The sequence below is a fragment of the Suncus etruscus genome, chromosome 3 (assembly GCF_024139225.1).
Source record: "Suncus etruscus isolate mSunEtr1 chromosome 3, mSunEtr1.pri.cur, whole genome shotgun sequence".
In the NCBI taxonomy this organism is placed as follows: Eukaryota; Metazoa; Chordata; class Mammalia; order Eulipotyphla; family Soricidae; genus Suncus; species Suncus etruscus.
The window spans coordinates 11,718,094-11,731,183 of record NC_064850.1 but is presented as its reverse complement, the minus strand read 5'-3'; the positions used below and the strand labels follow the sequence as shown (position 1 = coordinate 11,731,183).

The 13,090-nt window shown below is 48.8% G+C and overlaps 1 protein-coding gene across 3 annotated transcripts in view; it reads left to right on the top strand.

The window, feature by feature from the left end:
- The first annotated feature begins 10,928 nt into the window (after positions 1-10,928).
- Positions 10,929-13,090, top strand: part of TMEM229B (transmembrane protein 229B) — a 49,688-nt gene continuing 47,526 nt past the window's right edge. For all 3 annotated transcript variants that reach the window (XR_007493839.1, XM_049770508.1, XM_049770506.1), the window contains exon 1: positions 10,929-11,029. The gene's annotated coding sequence lies outside the window, so the exon portion shown is untranslated. The remainder of the gene's footprint in view (positions 11,030-13,090) is intronic.

The window sequence follows — 13,090 nt, the reverse complement described above, 5'->3', positions numbered from 1 at the left end:
ATTCAGTAGCCCCAAAAAACCACTCAGTTCCTTGCAGACATTTCAACAGCAAACCAGAGAAATCTGCATCAACGTGGCCATTTTCCCTGGGGCCTCATGCTTCTTCTCCCTTCAGACACCCCTTTCCACATGGCTCGGGCATAGAGAATGGCTCAAGAACATCCTGAGCCATCCCTTGCACTTGCTTGGCCCCTCGCAATCCACCCTCCTCAGCAAAGTTTCCGAACACCAGGGCCACAATAAGAGGTGATCAGGGATCCATGTGATATTGGAGATGGAATATGGCGGTTAAAGCATGTAAGGCATGTACTTGCTCCTCGAGCTACCTCCCTGCTGACTTTATTGTTCTTTGTTTGTTTGCTTCTTGTTTTTTTTTTTTTTTGGGGGGGGGATCACACTCGGTAGCACTCAGGGGTTATTCCTGGCTCTGCACTCAGAAATAGCTTCTGGCAGGCACGGGGACCAAATGGGGTGCAGGGATTCGAACCACCATCTGTCCTGGGTCAGCTGCATGCAAAGCAAATGCCCTACTGCTGTGTTATCTCTCCAGCCTCTGCTGGTTTTCTTGAGGCTTATCTGTTTTGTTTTTCTTCATCTTCTCCCATAACCAAGAACCTTCCAGAGTCCTGGGTCCGGTGTCAGTTCCCTGTCCTGCTTGCTTTGCCACAGTCACTGGGGGCTGCAGGATAGCGCGTCCCTTCTTTTGAGTAATAGGGACCTACATTTCTCTTTTACAGTCTACATCTCACTGGTGATATAGGGTTTAAGGGGTGAAGGGAAGCTTTTTATTTTTTTCACTTTAAAATGGTTCATTTTGGGGCCAAAGCAATAGCACAGTGGTAGGGCATTTGCTTTACATGCAGCCAACCCATGATGGACTGGGGTTCGATTCCCAGTATCCCACATGGTCCCCCGAGACTATCAGGAGCGATTTCTGAGCACAGAGCCAGGAGTAACCCCTGAGTGCTGCCCTGAAACCAGGAAATAAGTTAATTAATTAATTAATAAAAGATACTTAAAAATTGGTTCATTTTAATTTATATAATTTTGTTTGTTTGTTTGTTTTTGGGCCACACCCGGTGACGCTCAGGGGTTACTCCTGGCTATGCGCTCAGAAGTCGCTCCTGGCTTGGGGGACCATATGGGACGCCGGGGGATCGAACCGCGGTCCGTCTGAGGCTAGTGCAGGCAAGGCAAGCACCTTACCTTTAGTGCCACCGCCCGGCCCCCCCTATATAAATTTTAACTCAAATTAAATTTGAAGAAGAGCCTGTACAAAGTCCTAGACCATAACAAGTTTGGGTCATTTGAAAAATCCTTTGTGGTCCAATGAAACTACCGAAGCATGAAGGAATACAAAGGGAAAGTGTTAAGAAATAAAACCACAGAATAATTAATCAGATGGCATCAATTATGAATAATAAGTTTGAGTTAGAGAGAAGCAATAGAAAGCAAAGATATGGAGAAAATAATGATATGGAAAAAGGAAAGACCAGCTTGAAAGAACAAAAGGAGAATTTCTATAACTTTCTAGAACTTTCTAGAACTAGTTTTGATTTGGGTCATTTGTTTTCAGTGGAGCTTGGAAATTGTCCTATACAGTGGCTGACTTGATTTTCCTTCTTTAGCTGTGGATCTCCTGAAGCAGGAGGTGATATTCAGTGTTGTCCACCTGGCTGCTACCATGATCATCTACACTGGTTTCCTTCTTCTGTAGCTATTGCTGCTGCTGCTGCTGGAGGAATGGGATGAAATACTTGAGGTCATCAATACCCAGAAGAAGAGGAGGAGGAGGAGGAGGAGGAGGAGGAAGAAGAAGAAGAAGAAGAAGAAGAAGAAGGAGGAGGAGGAGGAGGAAGAGGAGGAGGAGGAGGAGAAGGAGAAGAAGAAGGAGAAGGAGAAGAAGAAGAAGAAGAAGAAGAAGAAGAAGAAGAAGAAAAAGAAGAAGAAGAAGAAGAAGAAGATGATGAGGAGCATTGGATAACATCCCTAACTCTAGTGTTCATTTTACTTAGCACAGTCTCCTTGGTTCCAGCAACTTATGTGGTCATCATTCTTCCACTTCATTTTTCCATCTCCATTTCCATTCCCGTTGCCCTTTAAGAAGGGGTTTGTCCTTCATGGTGAATTGGAAGTCATTCTGTGTCTTTCTCAATTCCCCTGATGGGTAGAATGGGAGGCGGGAGCATCACTTCACATCCTGAGCGTAGAAGGGACAGGAGCACTCAAGAAGTTGGCCTCACAGTTGATCGCAATGGAGACCTTTGGGAGAGAGGTAGGACAAATCCCACACTCCCTGCTGACACTCTGACAATTGCACACACAGACCTACCCACACAACTGCCAGTTCACCAATGGCCCAGCCTCACCGCCCTTCTATGAGTCTCTGCGGAGACTCTTAGCAGCCATGAAGGTGGACTCTGTGGGCTCATCTTAGCTCTTTCACACTCCAACATAGATGATGGATAGATTGGAGTCTAGTCTTACTAGCAATAGTATCTAAAAAAAAAAAAAAAAAAAAAAAAAACAAAAACCAACTCTTTACATAGGCCCCCCAAATCCATCTTAACCTTTTCAAGTCTATTTTGCCAGTGTTCCTTTAAATCTGGAGGCCACTTTATTAGATCCTTCCAGACAATTCTTTTTTTTGTTTGTTTGTTTTGGTTTTTGGGTCACACTCAGCAGTGCTCAGGGGTTCCTCCTGGCTCTGTGCTCAGAAATCGCTCCTGGCAGGCTGGAGGTACCATATGGGATGTCGGGATTTGAACCACCATCCTTCTGCATGCTAAACAAATACCCTACCTCCATGCTATCTCTCTCGCCCCAGACAATTATTTTTTTAAATGAGGAGAGTTGAAGAGTTTGGGTTATTTTTTGGTTTTTGTTTTGTTTTGTTGTTTTTGTTGCTTGTTTTATTTTTGGACCATTCCCAGAAGTGCTCAGGACTTTCTCCAGGATCTACCCTCAGGGATCATTCCTAGTGAGGCTTAGAGGACAATACAGGATACCTGAGTCAGTCACCTGCAAGGATAGCTCCCTAGGCACTGTGTTATCACTCCAGTCCCTGAAGCTGGTTTGAAGCTGGTCTCCATTGTTTATAGCTAAAGAACCCCTTTAGTCACACAGGCTTTTCACTCCTCTGCATTGGTACGTTTCCCTCCTTACTTTTTTGAGAAGAGACTGTTACAAAGAGACTCCCCTTTATCAAACTCCAGCAGATTGCCTTGTCCTCCTCTTCTACTGCTCAGGCCTATGTATACCTCTCCTTCAGATCTCCCTCATCCAGCTTGTTTCCTATCAAGCTGATCCAAAGAACTGTAACCCCAAGCTTGCTTGACTTCGATGCTTCCTTCATTCCTACCTCACTTGCTTCTTCCTTATCTAAACATCATCTGGGCCAGACTATACATAGTTCTCTCACAGCTTCCAAGTTCCACGTTCCGGTTCTTTCCCAGGCTCTTCCTGATCTGGCTGTGGTCCCAGTGCCTTTCCAGAAATCACCCTCTTCAGCCACATCTCTCCTGACTTGTGGTCAGAGGATAACCTCCGGGGAACCAATTCTCTCTAACAAGCACACAGAAATCCTTCTGGCTCCCTTTGAAAAGTAATCATGAAAATTACTTGTGGCGGACAAGAGCGGCCCCTTTGTGGAAGGTTTGCTGTGCAGAGGGGCAGAAAAGATCTTGTTTTTCAGAAGTGTGTGGCTAAGAACCTTACATGTTCAGGGCCCTTTAGAGATGATAAAGCTGCTTTTCCAATTCTAGCAGGAGAAGAGAGTTGTGAAGACAACTACCATTAACTGTCTATTGAGACAGGGGATTGTCATGACAATTCTTAGCTATGTACTGTATACCTGACACACTAAGCACTTAACATGTAATCTCATGCTGATGCTTAAAACAGTCTTGCAGGAATAGGGAATAGGTAGGATTGCTCGAAGGGCTGGAGTGGATACTGAGCTATGGCTCCAAAGCACCAGAACAAAAAAATTTCAAAAAACAATCATGGTGGGGCTGGGAAGGTGGCGCTAGAGGAAAGGTGTCTGCCTTGCAAGCGCTAGCCAAGGAAAGGACCGCGGTTCGATCCCCCGGTGTCCCATATGGTCCCCCCAAGCCAGGGGCGATTTCTGAGCACATAGCCAGGAGTAACCCCTGAGCATCAAACGGGTGTGGCCCCAAAAACAAACAAACAAACAAACAAACAATCATGGGACAGGGATGGGGAGAAACCATAGAGGTTAGGGAGGGATTTTACATTTATTTATTTATTTATTTATTTATTTATTTATTTATTTATTTATTTATTTATTTATTTATTTATTGGTTTTTGGATCACACCTAGTGGCACTCAGGGGTTACTCCTGACTCTGCACTCAGAAATCACTCCTGGAAAGCTCAGGGGACCAGATGGTCTGTCCGGGGTTGGCCCTACCATTGTGCTATCACTCTGGCCCTGTGAACGGTCAATTCTGATTCAATCCCTAACACCTCATACCTCTCTTCCACTAGCCCCAAGCATCACCTGGTGTGACCTACTAGGGTTTGTCCCTGAGTGCCACTACAAGTGGATCTGATGGTATCTGGCATAAGGCCCAAGAAGCAGAACAGCCTCAGGTCCTACTAGCGTTGAACAACCTGATCCAGTTGACCGAGTACATCAGGCATGACCTCCAGATTCCCTGAGCTCTATTTGAAAGGTACAGCCATGGGGTTCCTTTCTCCATGTTGCAGTTGAAAAAGTAGACTCGGGCCCGGAGAGATAGCACAGTGGTGTTTGCCTTGCAAGCGGCCGATCCAGGACCAAAGGTGGTTGGTTTGAATCCCGGTGTCCCATAAGGTCCCCCGTGCCTGCCAGGAGCTATGTCTGAGCAGACAGTCAGGAGTGACCCCTGGGTGTGGCCCAAAAACCAAAAAAAAAAAAAAAAAGAAAAAAAAGAAAAAGTAGACTCATAAAGATGAAATATATATCATGGCCACCAGCTAGGATGTAGGGGTTGAACTCAAATCCAGATTGCTTTGATAAATAAGTCTGCAAAGGCAGACTTAGCATGCTTTGGTGTGTCAGTGCAATGGGATTGGATATGTTTCTTCATTCCACCTCGAACCAGTACTTGAGTCATTAAAACTGCTCTCACTGTGCCTGTTTTCACCCAAGACCACCCTGCCTACCCACTCCCACACTGCGTATGTGTCTCCACATTCTTTGGGTGAAAAAAAAAACAGGTCTCACTCATCTGTGGGATTTAAGAAAAATGAAAGACAGTATGGCAATAATAAATACCCAGAGACAATAGCGATGAGGGCTGGAAGGACCGGCCCACGATGAGGCTTACCACAAAGAGTGGTCAGTTCAGTTAGAGAAAGAACTACACGAACAACTAACATGACAATGGTAGTGAGTGAGAGAAGTAGAATGCCTTTCTTGAAGACAGGCAGGGGATGAGAAAGGAGTGAGATGGTGGTGAGAATGTTGCACTGGTGAAAGGAAGTGTTTTTTTTTTTTTTTTTTTGTGATTTTTGGGTCACACCCAGCAGTGCTCAGGGGTTATTCCTGGCTCCAGGCTCAGAAATTGCTCCTGGCAGGCACGGGGGACCATATGGGGCGCCGGGATTTGAACCGATGACCTCCTGCATGAAAGGCAAACGCCTTACCTCCATGCTATCTCTCCGGCCCCATGTGTTTTGTTTTTGTTTTTGTTTTATAACTAAAACCCAACTATCAACATGTTTGTAATTATGGTATTTGAATAAAAATATTATAAAAAATAAAGTTACACTCTGGACTTTCTGTTTTTGTTTGTTTGTTTGTTTTTGGACCACACCCAGTGGCACTCTGGTTACTCCTGGCTCTGCACTCAGAAATTACTCCTTGTAGAGGCCGGAGAGATAGCATGGAGGTAGGGCATTTGCATTGCATGCAGAAGGATGGTGATTTGAATTCCCATTTGGTCCCCCGAGCCTGCCAGGAGCAATTTCTGAGCATAGAGCCAGGAGTGACTCCTGAGCACTGCCGGGTGTGACCGAAAAAACAAAAACAAGGGCCCGGAGAGATAGCACAGCGGTGCTTGCCTTGCAATCAGCCGATCCAGAACCTAAGGTGGTTGGTTCGAATCCCGGTGTCCCATATGGTCCCCTGTGCCTGCCAGGAGCTATTTCTGAGCAGACAGCCAAGAGTAACCCCTGAGCACCGCCAACCCAAAAACCAAAAAAAAAAAAAAAAAAAAAAAAGAAAGAAAAAGAAAAAGAAATTACTCCTTGTAGGCTCAGAAGACAATATGAGATGCTAGGGATCAAACCCGGTCAGCAAGCACCCTAATCACATGCTCTTTTTAGATTAACTTCACCAGCAGTCAACTGTTTTGTCCTATACACAACCCAATCTTATTTGAAATTTTCTAGATATGGATAGAAAAGACTTTGGATAGAAGCCAAAAAAAAAAAAAAAAAACCTGTGTTTAAACTGTCTTTTGACTTTACTGGCAAATATGATTTTGACCAAACCATATGACTGTCTTTAGACTGGGCTTCTACACTATTAAGTGGAGGAGAAAAATAGTTTTCTTGTGGGCCAGAGTGATAGTACTGTGGGTGGGTCGCTTGTCAGACTGATCTGGGTTTGATCCCTGCTACTTCAAATGGTCTCCTGAACCTTCCAGGAGAGATCCTTGAGCACAGAAAATTAATTTCAAAAATGCATAATATTGGCTTTTTAAAAATTCAAAAATAAGAGCTACATTTCATGTATACCACTTCTCTTTCCTTTCATAGTTTCCTATATACCTTTATGCAGCACCAGAAGTCCTGGCCTTATGAGTCAGCTAGAAACTCAGTCCAATGACATAATTTCATAGGAATCACAGTTTAACTGTTTTGTTTAACTTCGATAATGAATCTGGTAACTATTAATGAGAACCTGTCTGTTCTCTAAATCATGTGTTCTCCAAAGGTTCAGAATAAATTCAGAATTTCAAATATGGAAAGAGAGGGATTTAGGTAGATGACCAGAATAAGCCTTGAGTACTGCTGGGTGTGATCATAAGAAAAAAAGTTTGTTTTGCTCAAAAAGGAATATCAAGAAAAGTCATTAATAAAATTTATTAGGAAGAAATTATTCCTACCTTATAAATAAGGACTACAGGCTCATAGAATTCAGTACAATTATGCTAGATAAAAACAGAAGTTGGGGCACAGGGCAGGGGAGACACACAGAACTGGAGAAGGAACTTGCTTTGCATGCTCCTGACCTGGGTTTGATTTCTGGCATCTCAGATGGGTCCCCATATGAACACCACCAAGAATAATTACCGAGTGCAGAGCCAGTTATAACCCCTGAGCATCACTGGGAATGGATCTCCCCGCCCAAAAAAGTAGAAATTAGATGTTCCTTATCGTTTCCTGAAGCTCACAGATTTCTGATTTTCTTACTTGGTGCCTTCACTTTTAGGTTATAACTTCTGGATTCAGGATGAAAATGCTCATATGGAAACATTTGCTTTGACCCCAAAGTTTATTTTTGCCTTTGATTTCAAAAGAATGATTGTAAAATCAAAATAAAAATCCACAAGTGGGGAGATTGCCCCAGGCACCATTTTTCTAGCCCCTTAGGTGGATGGGTCTGATGACGCAGGGTAGCAGTGGAGAAATAATACCAAGCCAGTGAGTTAAAGATTCATTGGAGTCAGTCTGCTTTACCTTCATGCCTCTCTCTGCCTCCCCAAAGCCAGAATTGCTCTCTTTATTCTCTAGAACCAAACCCATCAGGGTGAGGGGAGGACTTGTAATCAGGTGGGATTTTATATACCAAAAGAAGAGATTTAGGGAAAAAGGAAGTTGAGGGAACACCTTTGTTTAGGGCTGTTGTATTACCTTACAAATAATTTTATTTTATTTTATTTTGTTTTGTTTTGTTTTGTTTTGTTTTGTTTTGGGCCACACTCAGCAGCCCTCAGGGGTTACTCCTGTCTCTCTTCTCAGAAATCGCTCCGGGCAGGCACGGAGGACCAAATGGAATGCTGAGATTCGAACCACCATTGGTCCTGGGTCAGCCACTTGCAAGGCAAACGCCCTACCGCTGTGCTATCTCTCCGGTCCAAATCGAAAATATTTTTTGTGGGTGTTAAAATGGTTGTATGAGTTAGGCTTTGTACCTGCTGTGCCTGGTGGACACCATTCCGGGACTTCAGATCTACCTTTCCGACCCAGGGTCCTTTGCTCTGAGCAATGCTGCCTCCCAGAGCCAGAAGGAAGCCCTGCCAGATGCCAGCCAGAGGCCCAGCATCAGACCTGCTTTGTACAAGGGGCACGGCCCTCCTCTTCAGTGGGAGCTTGGCTGCAGGCCATTTCCTGCCTCTCTGACAGTTTCCTCATACCTACTTCTACACCCAACTCCATTCCTCTTTCCCAGCCTTACCTCAAAAGAAAACACTTGGCCTTCTAGAAAGCCTACAGTGGAACAGTGAGTTCACCTGCTATGGCCCAGGGGCAGCACAATCTACTCCTGAAGGGTGATAGCCTGGTTCCCTCTCCAGTTTATGGAGAGGGAGGCCATCTTAGTTCCCCGCTACTAACATCACATGACTATTATGCGTGTTGGGCTCCAGGAACTCAACTCTCTGCTTCTTTGAAGGGGCAGTCTGTCCAAGGACTTGTGTCTGGGAGAGGCTTAGAATAGTGAGCCACACTGCCCCAACCTGTCCCTAGTGTAGGTGTGCTTTTGGGATTTGGACACAGGGACAGAAGTTCCTGGAGGCTCCAGGGCCCCGTTTGGAAATCCAGGGGAGATAAAGATAGGAGATGAGCAGTCCCACTTTTCTTCCAGAGTGGGGCAAGACAAAGTGGATGAAACTGGGATCTTTTCTGCACCACAAGGCCTGTGAGGGTCCTCTGAGGGCTGTTGGTAAGTGGGGCATGAGATAAACAGGGGTTACCCGCAGTGTCCTTTTATCTCTCCCCATGTACCCTTCCTTCTCCCTCCAGAGATCATCAGATCTCTCACATTAGGCAGACCATGGTACTCAGGTCTGTGTATGTACTAAAAAGGGGGTTCTTTACAAAAACGAACCCCACCCATTGGGCCAGTGTGGATCCACTTCAATCCCTGGCATCCCATAGGTCCTCTGAGCTCACCAGGAAATGATCTCTGAGTCAGGAGTAAGCAAGCCCTGAGCACTGCTGAGTGTGCCCCCCCAAAAAAACAAAACAAAACAAAACAAAAAACCCAAAGGGCACCAATAAAGGGCTTTCTAAAGTAACTCAGGCTCTGTCCTCTTGGCTGCTGTACTGGTGCCAAGATCCAGACGTGGCATTCGAGGAGGATCCTATCCTCCTCACCCTTTTTTGCAGGATCCCAGGTTCAAACTGTTGAACCCAACTCAAGCCAGAGCCCTTTGCTGCTGACTTCCCTCTACAGGATTCCAGAATCTTCAGATTTTATCAGGTGACAGCACTGTTATAACAGACAACTCTGATGGCTGAGCTCAGAAAAAACTTCTTGTGTTTAAGCTCGGTCCTATACAGCAAATGGGGGTGTGTACGTCACGAAGGGTCAGGCCTTGCCTTAGGCCAATTCCTTAGCTACGATAGGCCTCAGTATCTCCACCTGGGAGGTGGGTTCATACAAATGTCCCTCCATGCTGTTTCAATGAACTGCATGGAACACAACCGCGGTCTCATTTTTATATCGGATCTGCAGCAGCAGGCTATGTAGCCCTTGACCCTAAGGTTGCCTGGAGCCTGCATAGTGGACACAGCGGATGTTGTGCGCACAATCCCCCACGACCCCAAGCAGGAAGTGTGTGTGTGTGTGTGTGTGTGTGTGTGTGTGTGTGTGTGAGAGAGAGAGAGAGAGAGAGAGAGAGAGAGACAGAGACAGAGAGACAGAGACAGAGAGACAGAGACAGAGAAAGCTGCAAGTGTGTGTGTGTGAGAGAGAGAGACAGAGAGAGAAACAGAGAGAGACAGAAAGAGAGGGGGAGAGAGAGAGAGACACGAAGGATCAGGCCTTGTCTTAGCCCAATCCTTAGCTACCATAGACCTCAGTTTCTCCACCTGGGAAGTGGATTCATACAAATGTCCCTCCATCCTGTTTCAATGCATGAACTGCATGGAACACAACAGCGGGCTCATATCGGATCTGCAGCAGCCCTTGACCCAAAGGTTGCTGGGGCCTGCACAGTGGAGGTTGTACATACATTCCCCACAACCCCAAGCTGCAAGTGTGTGTGTGTGTGTGTGTGTGTGTGTGTGTGAGGGGTTGGGGGGTTGTAAATATGTGTGTATGGGTTCGGGGGAATGTGCTACTGCGGACACCTCCAATACAAGGCGAGGGTGCCGGGGCAGAGGGGTGGACAAGAGGGCCCAGCAGCCGTGCCCTGCATGCAGCAGCGGCCACCTGCGCCTCTGAGCTCCAGGGCTCAGCCTGCGCTCCAGGCAGGCAGGCAGGCAGGCAGGCAGGCAGGCAGGCAGGCAGGCAGGCAAGCACCCTGACCACTCGGGGACCAACTTTCAGCTGCAATGCACCCTGCTGCGCTGTCTAACGGGATCGGGAGACCCAGCGGATGGGCAGGAGGGCGGGCGGGCGGACGGGCGAGCAAGGAGTTAAGCCGGGCCGCGCGCCTGTCAGACGCGAGCATGTGCAGTTTGCAAGCGTCCTCGGGGGGTGAGCTCCGGGGCGCAGCCGGGGGTGGGGGGGCGCGGGCAGCGGCGGCTGCAGCCCCCCTACAACCCCACTACCACCAACCACCCCCCAAATACAACCCAGCCCCGCAGCCCCGGGGTTGCAGACACAGCGTGCGGGACCAGGGCTGGGCTGCCGGGCTGCCGGCGCGGGGGGGAGCCCGAGCGCCCCAAGTGGGGGCGGGGAGCAGGCGGCGGCTGGTTCTCTCCCTGCACCGGGGCGGACAGAAGGCAGAGGATTGCAACGAGCCATTCGGGCCGGGCCCAGGGGCGCTCCTGGCCGCACCTGCGCCCCCCCGGGCAGCCGGCCCAGCCGTGCACCCCTCCCGCTCCAGATCCGGCTCCGCAGCGGTGCGGTAGGTGCCCCCGATGCACGATCGAGGCCTGCCCGCCCGGAGCTAGGGGCCCCCCGGGCAAGCTCCCGGGCTCCCGGGCGCGCTGGGCACCGCTTTTGGGGTGGGGGGAACCGGGCCCGGCCCGACCCCGCCGGCTTCTTCTTCGCTGCTTTCGCTTTCGGCCCGGTGCTCCAGGGAGTCCCTTGCAGGGGGATGTGCGCCCAGGGGGGTGTGTTGTTGGGTTATTATTATTATTATTTTTTTTGAGGGGGACTCGCTGGCAACTTTCCCCCTCCCGAGACAAAAGGGAATTTGGGGAGATGCAATAAATAGGATGAAACAGGGGATCTAGAGGAAGAGCTTGGCTTGGTACCCTATTGACACCCCACCTCTGGAGAGTTGGAGGGCATCCCCCCTTCCAGGCTGGGTGGCATGTTGGGGCGCAGGAGTAGGAACCCACCACCCTCCTGAGTTGGCATGGCATTCGGGGACTTTCCCATCCCTGGAAAAGGGCATCCCGCTTCCTCCCCTGGGGTGCTCCGAAGGGATGGGGGACAGACACCCTTAGGTGTCCTCTGCACCACCAGGGTTGAGTTGAGTTGAGTTGAGCCTGGCCAGGGGACCTTAGGGGAACCCCTGGGCCGCCTTCTGCCCTTCCCCGAGCTCGATCCTCCAGGGGTTGCTGCAGGACCGGTGCAGGGATGGGGAGGGGAGGGTGGACCGTTACAAGCCGCCTCCAGGCCCGGGCAGGCCACTTCCTTCCCCTCTTTCTCTGCACAGGCAAAGGGACCCTCTTCCTTCCCTTCCTCCCTTCCTGGGACCGGGTCTCCGCCTTCCTCGATGGCTTTTCCCAGGGTCTGTTTAGTCTCTTCAGGTGCAGAGGACTACAGGCTGGCTGGCAGGTTGTTCTCCTGCAGCCTCTCACCCTCCCAGAGGGAGAGCCGGAGTCGGGGAGCGCTTGCCTGCCTGCCTGCCTGCCTGCCTGCCTGCCTGCCAGGGTAACCTTGGGGCTTCTGCTCACCAATTCTCCTGGGTGGTGAAAGGGCTAGTTGGCTCTCTGGCTTCTTACTGGGTCAGGATGGAGATCCTGGGCTTTCTCAGGAAGGTGGGGTGTGTGTGGGGTGTCCACAGAACAGCTGACTGATGCCCTGGAAGTGATGGATCTTTCTAGGATTCTAAGTCTTCTAGCTCCTGTGTCTCTGGAAACCTGGTACCTTCAGTTCCCTGCTGGTTTGCACATAGTCCCTTGTACATAGCACATACTTTCCAGCTCCTGCAGGATGGCAAGGCAGAGCCACATCTGTTGGACTGTGGAGCCAGAAAGCCTGGCAGGGGAGAATGAGGCGCCTGAGCTGCCTGGGGTACCCTCCTGCCTGAACTCATGATAACCAGTGATGGAGGTGGGTAGGCTTGCCTGGCAGGCTGGGCCAAGATGTGGCAGGGACCTTCTCTCCCAGGCTTTCTCTGTGGGCACAGAGAGGGGTAATTGGTCACAGTGGGAGATAGACCGACTCATGTATCTGATTTTTTTTTGGGGGGGTGGGACACCCGGCAACGCTCAGGGGTTACTCCTGGCTCTGCACTCAGTATTACTTCTGGCAGGCTTAGGGGACTATGTGGGATGCTGGGAATTGAACCTTGGTCAGATGCAAGGCAAAAACCCTATCTGCTGTGCTATTGCACCAGTCCCTGTATTTGATTCTTGGGGGTAAATGAATGGACTTTGCTTGGATTTGATTACAAACAGTTACAGGACTGAAGATGATTCCAGAATGAGTCGAGGGCAACAGGAGAATGTGAAGCCCCCTATGCTGTTTATTTAGAATAGCCGAAGCCCTGCGCAGGTGTTAAACCAGAAGCACCTGCTCTTCCTGGGACCTTTTGCTCTATCTAAACAGTCAGGGCCCAGCCCAGGGGCCTTATCATGAGCTATTTATTTAGCCCTGAGAATGATACAGACCTTTGACCTCCCTACTCCTAAATGGAGAGAGAAGGGACTTTTTTTTTCCATGAACTGTTCCTCTCATATTCTCTGTAAGAGGAGAACAAGAAACCCCTCTAACTTCCTCCACAAAGGGAGGA